Below are 14,890 nucleotides of genomic sequence, written 5' to 3' on the forward strand. Positions count from 1 at the left end.
CACATGTGTGCGAAAATGTTTGCTCCTCTTTACGCAAAATCGCACGCACACGGTAGGATTCGAACCTACGCTCCCAGAGGGAATCTGATTTCGAGTCAGACGCCTTAACCACTCGGCCACGACTGCCGTTAGCGCGGTGTTCTCCGGACACATGCAACTGCTACCGTTTAAAGCACTGTGGTGTCAGAAAACGGCGTAGCTGCATTATTTTCTGTAGCGTCTCCACCGCTACCAGACGAATCGCTACCAAAGTATTAAAATTTCCGCCTGGACAGGGACTTGAAACCGGGGCCCTTAGGTTAAAAGCCTAATGCTCTACCGACTGAGCTATCCGAGCTCACACGAGGCTGCAAAACCTCCCACGACGCACAACTATACATTGACTCATGTCCTTTACTGTTGTGCAATCGCTGTATGGGGCCGTTAACAAATATAACGTCGCCTAAATGCTGTCTACAAACTTATCGCGCTAAGCTCGTAACACACTATCGAAGACTGCTGGCACATGATGCAACAACAAATTGCACCAGTTGTTACGTCTCATACGTTGGAGCAGAGAATTTACGTGTTTTGTCGACACTCACTGGGCAATTGGAAAATTCACAAGCATTTCGAATGCAATGTTTCCCACGCTTTCGCTCATTTCACGGTTCCGTTGAAGACGTTCTTCACCACCTGACACAGAAAAAGGAATGCAGTCGGTAGGATATTTTTAATTCTTTTGCTTCTAGGGGAGTTAGTTGTCTAGTGAGTTCCTCTTATGGCATGCACTAGACAACCAGAACAGCTACAGGAGAGAGTCATTTTTGTTGTCAGCGGTAGTTGCATTATCACAAACGCAGAGTAATTCCATTGGCGTCGCATCAAAACGAATCGGTGCCGAAACCCGGGATCGAACCAGGGACCTTTAGATCTTCAGTCTAACGCTCTCCCAACTGAGCTATTTCGGCTGACGGTGAAGGTTGTCATTTGCATGTGTTCATTAACCTCTGCCTCGTTGCCAATTTCACAGTCACCTTCGTCTGATCAGACACAGGGGCGCTGAAAGGCGAGCAACCGATGCAGTGAAGTTACACACACATTTCTTCTTCTTCCGTCATCGTAACAAGCAAACATGTCGACTCGATTCGTGTAATATTGACTTCGCTGACGCTAGAAAACCCGTGCTATATCGATGCCAGGGGCAACTCGTGTGCGGAGAACGAGACACAAGAAGGAGTGAGTCTCTCCACCGTATGAGAGGCAGTATCTTGCAGATACACACGGTAAAACATTCGACTTGCGTTAGCTCACACGTCATCGTCTGCAAGCTAAAATGGACACATCTGCACTGCCCAGTGAGGCGACACTTGTACTAACACCTGGTGGACGCCTGTGAGACGCGGAGATGAGCTGCGGCTTCTGGGCGCGACTGTAGCGCTGCGCCCTGGATCAAATAGCACTGCACATTGCTGGTGACCCACGTGTTTAGTAGTGACGCAACTGCTAGGATGCAGCTGAACGTCCGCCATTTGAGAGCGAGAAAATTTTCGCAGTCGGCAGGACTCGAACCTACGCTCCCAGAGGGAATCTGATTTCAAGTCAGACGCCTTAACCACTCGGCCACGACTGCCGGTGGCGGAAGCGACTCCCGACAACTGAAACCGCCATCTTTAGAAGCAATCTGGTGGCAGAAAACGGCGTGGCCTCACTCTTTCCTGTACGGTTTCCATTAGCCGTTACGAAAGTGTATTAATTTTCGCCCAGACAGGGACTTGAACCCAGGTGTATTAATTTTCGCCCAGACAGGGACTTGAACCCAGGACCCTTCGGTTGAAAACCTAACGCTCTACCGACTCAGCTATGCGGACCCACGCAAGAGCATTATCGTACAGCTGCGTGGTGTGCGAGTGATTCGCATGTCGTAATTGCTGGCTTACGGCTCCAATGGCGACTTCACAGACTTCCCACTGACGCACCGCTGACGCTAGTTTTCTGCCGTCTTAAAACGATGGACATACCTCCAAGCAGCTGCGAGATCTTAAGAAAAGAAACGCTGCACCACTGCTTTTGCCGCACTCGAGTGATTGAAATTGCGATTCTTAAAAAGAAAATGAGATGTTCGCTCTGTCCATCACTTTCGAGCACATCTGTGTACTCACGATCTCAGCGACGGCTTTCTGCAGTCCCAGCGTCAGTGTCAGTGTGAGGTGAACCGATAGCCAGAGTAAGCAGCGGTCGTCGCGAAAACTCAGTATTCTTAAAACGGAAATTTTCGTCTTGTTGAGAATGGCGTCACTGGTTTGCACCCGCATTCGCCCACACATGTCACATGTGTGCGAAAATGTTTGCTCCTCTTTACGCAAAATCGCACGCACACGGTAGGATTCGAACCTACGCTCCCAGAGGGAATCTGATTTCGAGTCAGACGCCTTAACCACTCGGCCACGACTGCCGTTAGCGCGGTGTTCTCCGGACACATGCAACTGCTACCGTTTAAAGCACTGTGGTGTCAGAAAACGGCGTAGCTGCATTATTTTCTGTAGCGTCTCCACCGCTACCAGACGAATCGCTACCAAAGTATTAAAATTTCCGCCTGGACAGGGACTTGAAACCGGGGCCCTTAGGTTAAAAGCCTAATGCTCTACCGACTGAGCTATCCGAGCTCACACGAGGCTGCAAAACCTCCCACGACGCACAACTATACATTGACTCATGTCCTTTACTGTTGTGCAATCGCTGTATGGGGCCGTTAACAAATAAAACGTCGCCTAAATGCTGTCTACAAACTTATCGCGCTAAGCTCGTAACACACTATCGAAGACTGCTGGCACATGATGCAACAACAAATTGCACCAGTTGTTACGTCTCATACGTTGGAGCAGAGAATTTACGTGTTTTGTCGACACTCACTGGGCAATTGGAAAATTCACAAGCATTTCGAATGCAATGTTTCCCACGCTTTCGCTCATTTCACGGTTCCGTTGAAGACGTTCTTCACCACCTGACACAGAAAAAGGAATGCAGTCGGTAGGATATTTTTAATTCTTTTGCTTCTAGGGGAGTTAGTTGTCTAGTGAGTTCCTCTTATGGCATGCACTAGACAACCAGAACAGCTACAGGAGAGAGTCATTTTTGTTGTCAGCGGTAGTTGCATTATCACAAACGCAGAGTAATTCCATTGGCGTCGCATCAAAACGAATCGGTGCCGAAACCCGGGATCGAACCAGGGACCTTTAGATCTTCAGTCTAACGCTCTCCCAACTGAGCTATTTCGGCTGACGGTGAAGGTTGTCATTTGCATGTGTTCATTAACCTCTGCCTCGTTGCCAATTTCACAGTCACCTTCGTCTGATCAGACACAGGGGCGCTGAAAGGCGAGCAACCGATGCAGTGAAGTTACACACACATTTCTTCTTCTTCCGTCATCGTAACAAGCAAACATGTCGACTCGATTCGTGTAATATTGACTTCGCTGACGCTAGAAAACCCGTGCTATATCGATGCCAGGGGCAACTCGTGTGCGGAGAACGAGACACAAGAAGGAGTGAGTCTCTCCACCGTATGAGAGGCAGTATCTTGCAGATACACACGGTAAAACATTCGACTTGCGTTAGCTCACACGTCATCGTCTGCAAGCTAAAATGGACACATCTGCACTGCCCAGTGAGGCGACACTTGTACTAACACCTGGTGGACGCCTGTGAGACGCGGAGATGAGCTGCGGCTTCTGGGCGCGACTGTAGCGCTGCGCCCTGGATCAAATAGCACTGCACATTGCTGGTGACCCACGTGTTTAGTAGTGACGCAACTGCTAGGATGCAGCTGAACGTCCGCCATTTGAGAGCGAGAAAATTTTCGCAGTCGGCAGGACTCGAACCTACGCTCCCAGAGGGAATCTGATTTCAAGTCAGACGCCTTAACCACTCGGCCACGACTGCCGGTGGCGGAAGCGACTCCCGACAACTGAAACCGCCATCTTTAGAAGCAATCTGGTGGCAGAAAACGGCGTGGCCTCACTCTTTCCTGTACGGTTTCCATTAGCCGTTACGAAAGTGTATTAATTTTCGCCCAGACAGGGACTTGAACCCAGGTGTATTAATTTTCGCCCAGACAGGGACTTGAACCCAGGACCCTTCGGTTGAAAACCTAACGCTCTACCGACTCAGCTATGCGGACCCACGCAAGAGCATTATCGTACAGCTGCGTGGTGTGCGAGTGATTCGCATGTCGTAATTACTGGCTTACGGCTCCAATGGCGACTTCACAGACTTCCCACTGACGCACCGCTGACGCTAGTTTTCTGCCGTCTTAAAACGATGGACATACCTCCAAGCAGCTGCGAGATCTTAAGAAAAGAAACGCTGCACCACTGCTTTTGCCGCACTCGAGTGATTGAAATTGCGATTCTTAAAAAGAAAATGAGATGTTCGCTCTGTCCATCACTTTCGAGCACATCTGTGTACTCACGATCTCAGCGACGGCTTTCTGCAGTCCCAGCGTCAGTGTCAGTGTGAGGTGAACCGATAGCCAGAGTAAGCAGCGGTCGTCGCGAAAACTCAGTATTCTTAAAACGGAAATTTTCGTCTTGTTGAGAATGGCGTCACTGGTTTGCACCCGCATTCGCCCACACATGTCACATGTGTGCGAAAATGTTTGCTCCTCTTTACGCAAAATCGCACGCACACGGTAGGATTCGAACCTACGCTCCCAGAGGGAATCTGATTTCGAGTCAGACGCCTTAACCACTCGGCCACGACTGCCGTTAGCGCGGTGTTCTCCGGACACATGCAACTGCTACCGTTTAAAGCACTGTGGTGTCAGAAAACGGCGTAGCTGCATTATTTTCTGTAGCGTCTCCACCGCTACCAGACGAATCGCTACCAAAGTATTAAAATTTCCGCCTGGACAGGGACTTGAAACCGGGGCCCTTAGGTTAAAAGCCTAATGCTCTACCGACTGAGCTATCCGAGCTCACACGAGGCTGCAAAACCTCCCACGACGCACAACTATACATTGACTCATGTCCTTTACTGTTGTGCAATCGCTGTATGGGGCCGTTAACAAATATAACGTCGCCTAAATGCTGTCTACAAACTTATCGCGCTAAGCTCGTAACACACTATCGAAGACTGCTGGCACATGATGCAACAACAAATTGCACCAGTTGTTACGTCTCATACGTTGGAGCAGAGAATTTACGTGTTTTGTCGACACTCACTGGGCAATTGGAAAATTCACAAGCATTTCGAATGCAATGTTTCCCACGCTTTCGCTCATTTCACGGTTCCGTTGAAGACGTTCTTCACCACCTGACACAGAAAAAGGAATGCAGTCGGTAGGATATTTTTAATTCTTTTGCTTCTAGGGGAGTTAGTTGTCTAGTGAGTTCCTCTTATGGCATGCACTAGACAACCAGAACAGCTACAGGAGAGAGTCATTTTTGTTGTCAGCGGTAGTTGCATTATCACAAACGCAGAGTAATTCCATTGGCGTCGCATCAAAACGAATCGGTGCCGAAACCCGGGATCGAACCAGGGACCTTTAGATCTTCAGTCTAACGCTCTCCCAACTGAGCTATTTCGGCTGACGGTGAAGGTTGTCATTTGCATGTGTTCATTAACCTCTGCCTCGTTGCCAATTTCACAGTCACCTTCGTCTGATCAGACACAGGGGCGCTGAAAGGCGAGCAACCGATGCAGTGAAGTTACACACACATTTCTTCTTCTTCCGTCATCGTAACAAGCAAACATGTCGACTCGATTCGTGTAATATTGACTTCGCTGACGCTAGAAAACCCGTGCTATATCGATGCCAGGGGCAACTCGTGTGCGGAGAACGAGACACAAGAAGGAGTGAGTCTCTCCACCGTATGAGAGGCAGTATCTTGCAGATACACACGGTAAAACATTCGACTTGCGTTAGCTCACACGTCATCGTCTGCAAGCTAAAATGGACACATCTGCACTGCCCAGTGAGGCGACACTTGTACTAACACCTGGTGGACGCCTGTGAGACGCGGAGATGAGCTGCGGCTTCTGGGCGCGACTGTAGCGCTGCGCCCTGGATCAAATAGCACTGCACATTGCTGGTGACCCACGTGTTTAGTAGTGACGCAACTGCTAGGATGCAGCTGAACGTCCGCCATTTGAGAGCGAGAAAATTTTCGCAGTCGGCAGGACTCGAACCTACGCTCCCAGAGGGAATCTGATTTCAAGTCAGACGCCTTAACCACTCGGCCACGACTGCCGGTGGCGGAAGCGACTCCCGACAACTGAAACCGCCATCTTTAGAAGCAATCTGGTGGCAGAAAACGGCGTGGCCTCACTCTTTCCTGTACGGTTTCCATTAGCCGTTACGAAAGTGTATTAATTTTCGCCCAGACAGGGACTTGAACCCAGGTGTATTAATTTTCGCCCAGACAGGGACTTGAACCCAGGACCCTTCGGTTGAAAACCTAACGCTCTACCGACTCAGCTATGCGGACCCACGCAAGAGCATTATCGTACAGCTGCGTGGTGTGCGAGTGATTCGCATGTCGTAATTACTGGCTTACGGCTCCAATGGCGACTTCACAGACTTCCCACTGACGCACCGCTGACGCTAGTTTTCTGCCGTCTTAAAACGATGGACATACCTCCAAGCAGCTGCGAGATCTTAAGAAAAGAAACGCTGCACCACTGCTTTTGCCGCACTCGAGTGATTGAAATTGCGATTCTTAAAAAGAAAATGAGATGTTCGCTCTGTCCATCACTTTCGAGCACATCTGTGTACTCACGATCTCAGCGACGGCTTTCTGCAGTCCCAGCGTCAGTGTCAGTGTGAGGTGAACCGATAGCCAGAGTAAGCAGCGGTCGTCGCGAAAACTCAGTATTCTTAAAACGGAAATTTTCGTCTTGTTGAGAATGGCGTCACTGGTTTGCACCCGCATTCGCCCACACATGTCACATGTGTGCGAAAATGTTTGCTCCTCTTTACGCAAAATCGCACGCACACGGTAGGATTCGAACCTACGCTCCCAGAGGGAATCTGATTTCGAGTCAGACGCCTTAACCACTCGGCCACGACTGCCGTTAGCGCGGTGTTCTCCGGACACATGCAACTGCTACCGTTTAAAGCACTGTGGTGTCAGAAAACGGCGTAGCTGCATTATTTTCTGTAGCGTCTCCACCGCTACCAGACGAATCGCTACCAAAGTATTAAAATTTCTGCCTGGACAGGGACTTGAAACCGGGGCCCTTAGGTTAAAAGCCTAATGCTCTACCGACTGAGCTATCCGAGCTCACACGAGGCTGCAAAACCTCCCACGACGCACAACTATACATTGACTCATGTCCTTTACTGTTGTGCAATCGCTGTATGGGGCCGTTAACAAATAAAACGTCGCCTAAATGCTGTCTACAAACTTATCGCGCTAAGCTCGTAACACACTATCGAAGACTGCTGGCACATGATGCAACAACAAATTGCACCAGTTGTTACGTCTCATACGTTGGAGCAGAGAATTTACGTGTTTTGTCGACACTCACTGGGCAATTGGAAAATTCACAAGCATTTCGAATGCAATGTTTCCCACGCTTTCGCTCATTTCACGGTTCCGTTGAAGACGTTCTTCACCACCTGACACAGAAAAAGGAATGCAGTCGGTAGGATATTTTTAATTCTTTTGCTTCTAGGGGAGTTAGTTGTCTAGTGAGTTCCTCTTATGGCATGCACTAGACAACCAGAACAGCTACAGGAGAGAGTCATTTTTGTTGTCAGCGGTAGTTGCATTATCACAAACGCAGAGTAATTCCATTGGCGTCGCATCAAAACGAATCGGTGCCGAAACCCGGGATCGAACCAGGGACCTTTAGATCTTCAGTCTAACGCTCTCCCAACTGAGCTATTTCGGCTGACGGTGAAGGTTGTCATTTGCATGTGTTCATTAACCTCTGCCTCGTTGCCAATTTCACAGTCACCTTCGTCTGATCAGACACAGGGGCGCTGAAAGGCGAGCAACCGATGCAGTGAAGTTACACACACATTTCTTCTTCTTCCGTCATCGTAACAAGCAAACATGTCGACTCGATTCGTGTAATATTGACTTCGCTGACGCTAGAAAACCCGTGCTATATCGATGCCAGGGGCAACTCGTGTGCGGAGAACGAGACACAAGAAGGAGTGAGTCTCTCCACCGTATGAGAGGCAGTATCTTGCAGATACACACGGTAAAACATTCGACTTGCGTTAGCTCACACGTCATCGTCTGCAAGCTAAAATGGACACATCTGCACTGCCCAGTGAGGCGACACTTGTACTAACACCTGGTGGACGCCTGTGAGACGCGGAGATGAGCTGCGGCTTCTGGGCGCGACTGTAGCGCTGCGCCCTGGATCAAATAGCACTGCACATTGCTGGTGACCCACGTGTTTAGTAGTGACGCAACTGCTAGGATGCAGCTGAACGTCCGCCATTTGAGAGCGAGAAAATTTTCGCAGTCGGCAGGACTCGAACCTACGCTCCCAGAGGGAATCTGATTTCAAGTCAGACGCCTTAACCACTCGGCCACGACTGCCGGTGGCGGAAGCGACTCCCGACAACTGAAACCGCCATCTTTAGAAGCAATCTGGTGGCAGAAAACGGCGTGGCCTCACTCTTTCCTGTACGGTTTCCATTAGCCGTTACGAAAGTGTATTAATTTTCGCCCAGACAGGGACTTGAACCCAGGTGTATTAATTTTCGCCCAGACAGGGACTTGAACCCAGGACCCTTCGGTTGAAAACCTAACGCTCTACCGACTCAGCTATGCGGACCCACGCAAGAGCATTATCGTACAGCTGCGTGGTGTGCGAGTGATTCGCATGTCGTAATTACTGGCTTACGGCTCCAATGGCGACTTCACAGACTTCCCACTGACGCACCGCTGACGCTAGTTTTCTGCCGTCTTAAAACGATGGACATACCTCCAAGCAGCTGCGAGATCTTAAGAAAAGAAACGCTGCACCACTGCTTTTGCCGCACTCGAGTGATTGAAATTGCGATTCTTAAAAAGAAAATGAGATGTTCGCTCTGTCCATCACTTTCGAGCACATCTGTGTACTCACGATCTCAGCGACGGCTTTCTGCAGTCCCAGCGTCAGTGTCAGTGTGAGGTGAACCGATAGCCAGAGTAAGCAGCGGTCGTCGCGAAAACTCAGTATTCTTAAAACGGAAATTTTCGTCTTGTTGAGAATGGCGTCACTGGTTTGCACCCGCATTCGCCCACACATGTCACATGTGTGCGAAAATGTTTGCTCCTCTTTACGCAAAATCGCACGCACACGGTAGGATTCGAACCTACGCTCCCAGAGGGAATCTGATTTCGAGTCAGACGCCTTAACCACTCGGCCACGACTGCCGTTAGCGCGGTGTTCTCCGGACACATGCAACTGCTACCGTTTAAAGCACTGTGGTGTCAGAAAACGGCGTAGCTGCATTATTTTCTGTAGCGTCTCCACCGCTACCAGACGAATCGCTACCAAAGTATTAAAATTTCCGCCTGGACAGGGACTTGAAACCGGGGCCCTTAGGTTAAAAGCCTAATGCTCTACCGACTGAGCTATCCGAGCTCACACGAGGCTGCAAAACCTCCCACGACGCACAACTATACATTGACTCATGTCCTTTACTGTTGTGCAATCGCTGTATGGGGCCGTTAACAAATAAAACGTCGCCTAAATGCTGTCTACAAACTTATCGCGCTAAGCTCGTAACACACTATCGAAGACTGCTGGCACATGATGCAACAACAAATTGCACCAGTTGTTACGTCTCATACGTTGGAGCAGAGAATTTACGTGTTTTGTCGACACTCACTGGGCAATTGGAAAATTCACAAGCATTTCGAATGCAATGTTTCCCACGCTTTCGCTCATTTCACGGTTCCGTTGAAGACGTTCTTCACCACCTGACACAGAAAAAGGAATGCAGTCGGTAGGATATTTTTAATTCTTTTGCTTCTAGGGGAGTTAGTTGTCTAGTGAGTTCCTCTTATGGCATGCACTAGACAACCAGAACAGCTACAGGAGAGAGTCATTTTTGTTGTCAGCGGTAGTTGCATTATCACAAACGCAGAGTAATTCCATTGGCGTCGCATCAAAACGAATCGGTGCCGAAACCCGGGATCGAACCAGGGACCTTTAGATCTTCAGTCTAACGCTCTCCCAACTGAGCTATTTCGGCTGACGGTGAAGGTTGTCATTTGCATGTGTTCATTAACCTCTGCCTCGTTGCCAATTTCACAGTCACCTTCGTCTGATCAGACACAGGGGCGCTGAAAGGCGAGCAACCGATGCAGTGAAGTTACACACACATTTCTTCTTCTTCCGTCATCGTAACAAGCAAACATGTCGACTCGATTCGTGTAATATTGACTTCGCTGACGCTAGAAAACCCGTGCTATATCGATGCCAGGGGCAACTCGTGTGCGGAGAACGAGACACAAGAAGGAGTGAGTCTCTCCACCGTATGAGAGGCAGTATCTTGCAGATACACACGGTAAAACATTCGACTTGCGTTAGCTCACACGTCATCGTCTGCAAGCTAAAATGGACACATCTGCACTGCCCAGTGAGGCGACACTTGTACTAACACCTGGTGGACGCCTGTGAGACGCGGAGATGAGCTGCGGCTTCTGGGCGCGACTGTAGCGCTGCGCCCTGGATCAAATAGCACTGCACATTGCTGGTGACCCACGTGTTTAGTAGTGACGCAACTGCTAGGATGCAGCTGAACGTCCGCCATTTGAGAGCGAGAAAATTTTCGCAGTCGGCAGGACTCGAACCTACGCTCCCAGAGGGAATCTGATTTCAAGTCAGACGCCTTAACCACTCGGCCACGACTGCCGGTGGCGGAAGCGACTCCCGACAACTGAAACCGCCATCTTTAGAAGCAATCTGGTGGCAGAAAACGGCGTGGCCTCACTCTTTCCTGTACGGTTTCCATTAGCCGTTACGAAAGTGTATTAATTTTCGCCCAGACAGGGACTTGAACCCAGGTGTATTAATTTTCGCCCAGACAGGGACTTGAACCCAGGACCCTTCGGTTGAAAACCTAACGCTCTACCGACTCAGCTATGCGGACCCACGCAAGAGCATTATCGTACAGCTGCGTGGTGTGCGAGTGATTCGCATGTCGTAATTACTGGCTTACGGCTCCAATGGCGACTTCACAGACTTCCCACTGACGCACCGCTGACGCTAGTTTTCTGCCGTCTTAAAACGATGGACATACCTCCAAGCAGCTGCGAGATCTTAAGAAAAGAAACGCTGCACCACTGCTTTTGCCGCACTCGAGTGATTGAAATTGCGATTCTTAAAAAGAAAATGAGATGTTCGCTCTGTCCATCACTTTCGAGCACATCTGTGTACTCACGATCTCAGCGACGGCTTTCTGCAGTCCCAGCGTCAGTGTCAGTGTGAGGTGAACCGATAGCCAGAGTAAGCAGCGGTCGTCGCGAAAACTCAGTATTCTTAAAACGGAAATTTTCGTCTTGTTGAGAATGGCGTCACTGGTTTGCACCCGCATTCGCCCACACATGTCACATGTGTGCGAAAATGTTTGCTCCTCTTTACGCAAAATCGCACGCACACGGTAGGATTCGAACCTACGCTCCCAGAGGGAATCTGATTTCGAGTCAGACGCCTTAACCACTCGGCCACGACTGCCGTTAGCGCGGTGTTCTCCGGACACATGCAACTGCTACCGTTTAAAGCACTGTGGTGTCAGAAAACGGCGTAGCTGCATTATTTTCTGTAGCGTCTCCACCGCTACCAGACGAATCGCTACCAAAGTATTAAAATTTCTGCCTGGACAGGGACTTGAAACCGGGGCCCTTAGGTTAAAAGCCTAATGCTCTACCGACTGAGCTATCCGAGCTCACACGAGGCTGCAAAACCTCCCACGACGCACAACTATACATTGACTCATGTCCTTTACTGTTGTGCAATCGCTGTATGGGGCCGTTAACAAATAAAACGTCGCCTAAATGCTGTCTACAAACTTATCGCGCTAAGCTCGTAACACACTATCGAAGACTGCTGGCACATGATGCAACAACAAATTGCACCAGTTGTTACGTCTCATACGTTGGAGCAGAGAATTTACGTGTTTTGTCGACACTCACTGGGCAATTGGAAAATTCACAAGCATTTCGAATGCAATGTTTCCCACGCTTTCGCTCATTTCACGGTTCCGTTGAAGACGTTCTTCACCACCTGACACAGAAAAAGGAATGCAGTCGGTAGGATATTTTTAATTCTTTTGCTTCTAGGGGAGTTAGTTGTCTAGTGAGTTCCTCTTATGGCATGCACTAGACAACCAGAACAGCTACAGGAGAGAGTCATTTTTGTTGTCAGCGGTAGTTGCATTATCACAAACGCAGAGTAATTCCATTGGCGTCGCATCAAAACGAATCGGTGCCGAAACCCGGGATCGAACCAGGGACCTTTAGATCTTCAGTCTAACGCTCTCCCAACTGAGCTATTTCGGCTGACGGTGAAGGTTGTCATTTGCATGTGTTCATTAACCTCTGCCTCGTTGCCAATTTCACAGTCACCTTCGTCTGATCAGACACAGGGGCGCTGAAAGGCGAGCAACCGATGCAGTGAAGTTACACACACATTTCTTCTTCTTCCGTCATCGTAACAAGCAAACATGTCGACTCGATTCGTGTAATATTGACTTCGCTGACGCTAGAAAACCCGTGCTATATCGATGCCAGGGGCAACTCGTGTGCGGAGAACGAGACACAAGAAGGAGTGAGTCTCTCCACCGTATGAGAGGCAGTATCTTGCAGATACACACGGTAAAACATTCGACTTGCGTTAGCTCACACGTCATCGTCTGCAAGCTAAAATGGACACATCTGCACTGCCCAGTGAGGCGACACTTGTACTAACACCTGGTGGACGCCTGTGAGACGCGGAGATGAGCTGCGGCTTCTGGGCGCGACTGTAGCGCTGCGCCCTGGATCAAATAGCACTGCACATTGCTGGTGACCCACGTGTTTAGTAGTGACGCAACTGCTAGGATGCAGCTGAACGTCCGCCATTTGAGAGCGAGAAAATTTTCGCAGTCGGCAGGACTCGAACCTACGCTCCCAGAGGGAATCTGATTTCAAGTCAGACGCCTTAACCACTCGGCCACGACTGCCGGTGGCGGAAGCGACTCCCGACAACTGAAACCGCCATCTTTAGAAGCAATCTGGTGGCAGAAAACGGCGTGGCCTCACTCTTTCCTGTACGGTTTCCATTAGCCGTTACGAAAGTGTATTAATTTTCGCCCAGACAGGGACTTGAACCCAGGTGTATTAATTTTCGCCCAGACAGGGACTTGAACCCAGGACCCTTCGGTTGAAAACCTAACGCTCTACCGACTCAGCTATGCGGACCCACGCAAGAGCATTATCGTACAGCTGCGTGGTGTGCGAGTGATTCGCATGTCGTAATTACTGGCTTACGGCTCCAATGGCGACTTCACAGACTTCCCACTGACGCACCGCTGACGCTAGTTTTCTGCCGTCTTAAAACGATGGACATACCTCCAAGCAGCTGCGAGATCTTAAGAAAAGAAACGCTGCACCACTGCTTTTGCCGCACTCGAGTGATTGAAATTGCGATTCTTAAAAAGAAAATGAGATGTTCGCTCTGTCCATCACTTTCGAGCACATCTGTGTACTCACGATCTCAGCGACGGCTTTCTGCAGTCCCAGCGTCAGTGTCAGTGTGAGGTGAACCGATAGCCAGAGTAAGCAGCGGTCGTCGCGAAAACTCAGTATTCTTAAAACGGAAATTTTCGTCTTGTTGAGAATGGCGTCACTGGTTTGCACCCGCATTCGCCCACACATGTCACATGTGTGCGAAAATGTTTGCTCCTCTTTACGCAAAATCGCACGCACACGGTAGGATTCGAACCTACGCTCCCAGAGGGAATCTGATTTCGAGTCAGACGCCTTAACCACTCGGCCACGACTGCCGTTAGCGCGGTGTTCTCCGGACACATGCAACTGCTACCGTTTAAAGCACTGTGGTGTCAGAAAACGGCGTAGCTGCATTATTTTCTGTAGCGTCTCCACCGCTACCAGACGAATCGCTACCAAAGTATTAAAATTTCCGCCTGGACAGGGACTTGAAACCGGGGCCCTTAGGTTAAAAGCCTAATGCTCTACCGACTGAGCTATCCGAGCTCACACGAGGCTGCAAAACCTCCCACGACGCACAACTATACATTGACTCATGTCCTTTACTGTTGTGCAATCGCTGTATGGGGCCGTTAACAAATAAAACGTCGCCTAAATGCTGTCTACAAACTTATCGCGCTAAGCTCGTAACACACTATCGAAGACTGCTGGCACATGATGCAACAACAAATTGCACCAGTTGTTACGTCTCATACGTTGGAGCAGAGAATTTACGTGTTTTGTCGACACTCACTGGGCAATTGGAAAATTCACAAGCATTTCGAATGCAATGTTTCCCACGCTTTCGCTCATTTCACGGTTCCGTTGAAGACGTTCTTCACCACCTGACACAGAAAAAGGAATGCAGTCGGTAGGATATTTTTAATTCTTTTGCTTCTAGGGGAGTTAGTTGTCTAGTGAGTTCCTCTTATGGCATGCACTAGACAACCAGAACAGCTACAGGAGAGAGTCATTTTTGTTGTCAGCGGTAGTTGCATTATCACAAACGCAGAGTAATTCCATTGGCGTCGCATCAAAACGAATCGGTGCCGAAACCCGGGATCGAACCAGGGACCTTTAGATCTTCAGTCTAACGCTCTCCCAACTGAGCTATTTCGGCTGACGGTGAAGGTTGTCATTTGCATGTGTTCATTAACCTCTGCCTCGTTGCCAATTTCACAGTCACCTTCGTCTGATCAGACACAGGGGCGC

The 14,890-nt window shown here is 49.4% G+C and overlaps 27 non-coding genes across 27 annotated transcripts; all 27 read right to left on the reverse strand.

The window, feature by feature from the left end:
* Positions 1 to 44: 44 nt before the first annotated feature.
* Trnas-cga (transfer RNA serine (anticodon CGA)) lies at positions 45 to 126 on the reverse strand. Its single transcript has one exon. It is a non-coding gene; the product is annotated as a tRNA-Ser (tRNA).
* A 138-nt stretch (positions 127 to 264) lies between these two features.
* Trnak-uuu (transfer RNA lysine (anticodon UUU)) lies at positions 265 to 337 on the reverse strand. Its single transcript has one exon. It is a non-coding gene; the product is annotated as a tRNA-Lys (tRNA).
* Positions 338 to 877: 540 nt separating this feature from the next.
* Trnaf-gaa (transfer RNA phenylalanine (anticodon GAA)) lies at positions 878 to 950 on the reverse strand. Its single transcript has one exon. It is a non-coding gene; the product is annotated as a tRNA-Phe (tRNA).
* Positions 951 to 1,530: 580 nt separating this feature from the next.
* Positions 1,531 to 1,612, reverse strand: Trnas-uga (transfer RNA serine (anticodon UGA)). The gene has a single exon. It is a non-coding gene; the product is annotated as a tRNA-Ser (tRNA).
* A 740-nt stretch (positions 1,613 to 2,352) lies between these two features.
* On the reverse strand, positions 2,353 to 2,434 carry Trnas-cga (transfer RNA serine (anticodon CGA)). Its single transcript has one exon. It is a non-coding gene; the product is annotated as a tRNA-Ser (tRNA).
* A 138-nt stretch (positions 2,435 to 2,572) lies between these two features.
* On the reverse strand, positions 2,573 to 2,645 carry Trnak-uuu (transfer RNA lysine (anticodon UUU)). Its single transcript has one exon. It is a non-coding gene; the product is annotated as a tRNA-Lys (tRNA).
* Positions 2,646 to 3,185: 540 nt separating this feature from the next.
* Trnaf-gaa (transfer RNA phenylalanine (anticodon GAA)) lies at positions 3,186 to 3,258 on the reverse strand. Its single transcript has one exon. It is a non-coding gene; the product is annotated as a tRNA-Phe (tRNA).
* A 580-nt stretch (positions 3,259 to 3,838) lies between these two features.
* On the reverse strand, positions 3,839 to 3,920 carry Trnas-uga (transfer RNA serine (anticodon UGA)). The gene has a single exon. It is a non-coding gene; the product is annotated as a tRNA-Ser (tRNA).
* Positions 3,921 to 4,660: 740 nt separating this feature from the next.
* Positions 4,661 to 4,742, reverse strand: Trnas-cga (transfer RNA serine (anticodon CGA)). Its single transcript has one exon. It is a non-coding gene; the product is annotated as a tRNA-Ser (tRNA).
* Positions 4,743 to 4,880: 138 nt separating this feature from the next.
* Trnak-uuu (transfer RNA lysine (anticodon UUU)) lies at positions 4,881 to 4,953 on the reverse strand. Its single transcript has one exon. It is a non-coding gene; the product is annotated as a tRNA-Lys (tRNA).
* A 540-nt stretch (positions 4,954 to 5,493) lies between these two features.
* Trnaf-gaa (transfer RNA phenylalanine (anticodon GAA)) lies at positions 5,494 to 5,566 on the reverse strand. Its single transcript has one exon. It is a non-coding gene; the product is annotated as a tRNA-Phe (tRNA).
* Positions 5,567 to 6,146: 580 nt separating this feature from the next.
* On the reverse strand, positions 6,147 to 6,228 carry Trnas-uga (transfer RNA serine (anticodon UGA)). The gene has a single exon. It is a non-coding gene; the product is annotated as a tRNA-Ser (tRNA).
* A 740-nt stretch (positions 6,229 to 6,968) lies between these two features.
* Trnas-cga (transfer RNA serine (anticodon CGA)) lies at positions 6,969 to 7,050 on the reverse strand. The gene has a single exon. It is a non-coding gene; the product is annotated as a tRNA-Ser (tRNA).
* A 138-nt stretch (positions 7,051 to 7,188) lies between these two features.
* Trnak-uuu (transfer RNA lysine (anticodon UUU)) lies at positions 7,189 to 7,261 on the reverse strand. The gene has a single exon. It is a non-coding gene; the product is annotated as a tRNA-Lys (tRNA).
* A 540-nt stretch (positions 7,262 to 7,801) lies between these two features.
* Positions 7,802 to 7,874, reverse strand: Trnaf-gaa (transfer RNA phenylalanine (anticodon GAA)). Its single transcript has one exon. It is a non-coding gene; the product is annotated as a tRNA-Phe (tRNA).
* A 580-nt stretch (positions 7,875 to 8,454) lies between these two features.
* Trnas-uga (transfer RNA serine (anticodon UGA)) lies at positions 8,455 to 8,536 on the reverse strand. Its single transcript has one exon. It is a non-coding gene; the product is annotated as a tRNA-Ser (tRNA).
* A 740-nt stretch (positions 8,537 to 9,276) lies between these two features.
* On the reverse strand, positions 9,277 to 9,358 carry Trnas-cga (transfer RNA serine (anticodon CGA)). The gene has a single exon. It is a non-coding gene; the product is annotated as a tRNA-Ser (tRNA).
* A 138-nt stretch (positions 9,359 to 9,496) lies between these two features.
* Positions 9,497 to 9,569, reverse strand: Trnak-uuu (transfer RNA lysine (anticodon UUU)). Its single transcript has one exon. It is a non-coding gene; the product is annotated as a tRNA-Lys (tRNA).
* A 540-nt stretch (positions 9,570 to 10,109) lies between these two features.
* Positions 10,110 to 10,182, reverse strand: Trnaf-gaa (transfer RNA phenylalanine (anticodon GAA)). The gene has a single exon. It is a non-coding gene; the product is annotated as a tRNA-Phe (tRNA).
* A 580-nt stretch (positions 10,183 to 10,762) lies between these two features.
* Trnas-uga (transfer RNA serine (anticodon UGA)) lies at positions 10,763 to 10,844 on the reverse strand. The gene has a single exon. It is a non-coding gene; the product is annotated as a tRNA-Ser (tRNA).
* Positions 10,845 to 11,584: 740 nt separating this feature from the next.
* Trnas-cga (transfer RNA serine (anticodon CGA)) lies at positions 11,585 to 11,666 on the reverse strand. The gene has a single exon. It is a non-coding gene; the product is annotated as a tRNA-Ser (tRNA).
* A 138-nt stretch (positions 11,667 to 11,804) lies between these two features.
* On the reverse strand, positions 11,805 to 11,877 carry Trnak-uuu (transfer RNA lysine (anticodon UUU)). The gene has a single exon. It is a non-coding gene; the product is annotated as a tRNA-Lys (tRNA).
* Positions 11,878 to 12,417: 540 nt separating this feature from the next.
* Positions 12,418 to 12,490, reverse strand: Trnaf-gaa (transfer RNA phenylalanine (anticodon GAA)). Its single transcript has one exon. It is a non-coding gene; the product is annotated as a tRNA-Phe (tRNA).
* Positions 12,491 to 13,070: 580 nt separating this feature from the next.
* Trnas-uga (transfer RNA serine (anticodon UGA)) lies at positions 13,071 to 13,152 on the reverse strand. The gene has a single exon. It is a non-coding gene; the product is annotated as a tRNA-Ser (tRNA).
* Positions 13,153 to 13,892: 740 nt separating this feature from the next.
* Trnas-cga (transfer RNA serine (anticodon CGA)) lies at positions 13,893 to 13,974 on the reverse strand. Its single transcript has one exon. It is a non-coding gene; the product is annotated as a tRNA-Ser (tRNA).
* A 138-nt stretch (positions 13,975 to 14,112) lies between these two features.
* Positions 14,113 to 14,185, reverse strand: Trnak-uuu (transfer RNA lysine (anticodon UUU)). Its single transcript has one exon. It is a non-coding gene; the product is annotated as a tRNA-Lys (tRNA).
* A 540-nt stretch (positions 14,186 to 14,725) lies between these two features.
* Trnaf-gaa (transfer RNA phenylalanine (anticodon GAA)) lies at positions 14,726 to 14,798 on the reverse strand. The gene has a single exon. It is a non-coding gene; the product is annotated as a tRNA-Phe (tRNA).
* Positions 14,799 to 14,890: the final 92 nt, after the last annotated feature.

This window comes from Schistocerca serialis, chromosome 4 (assembly GCF_023864345.2).
Source record: "Schistocerca serialis cubense isolate TAMUIC-IGC-003099 chromosome 4, iqSchSeri2.2, whole genome shotgun sequence".
Lineage (NCBI taxonomy): Eukaryota > Metazoa > Arthropoda > Insecta > Orthoptera > Acrididae > Schistocerca > Schistocerca serialis.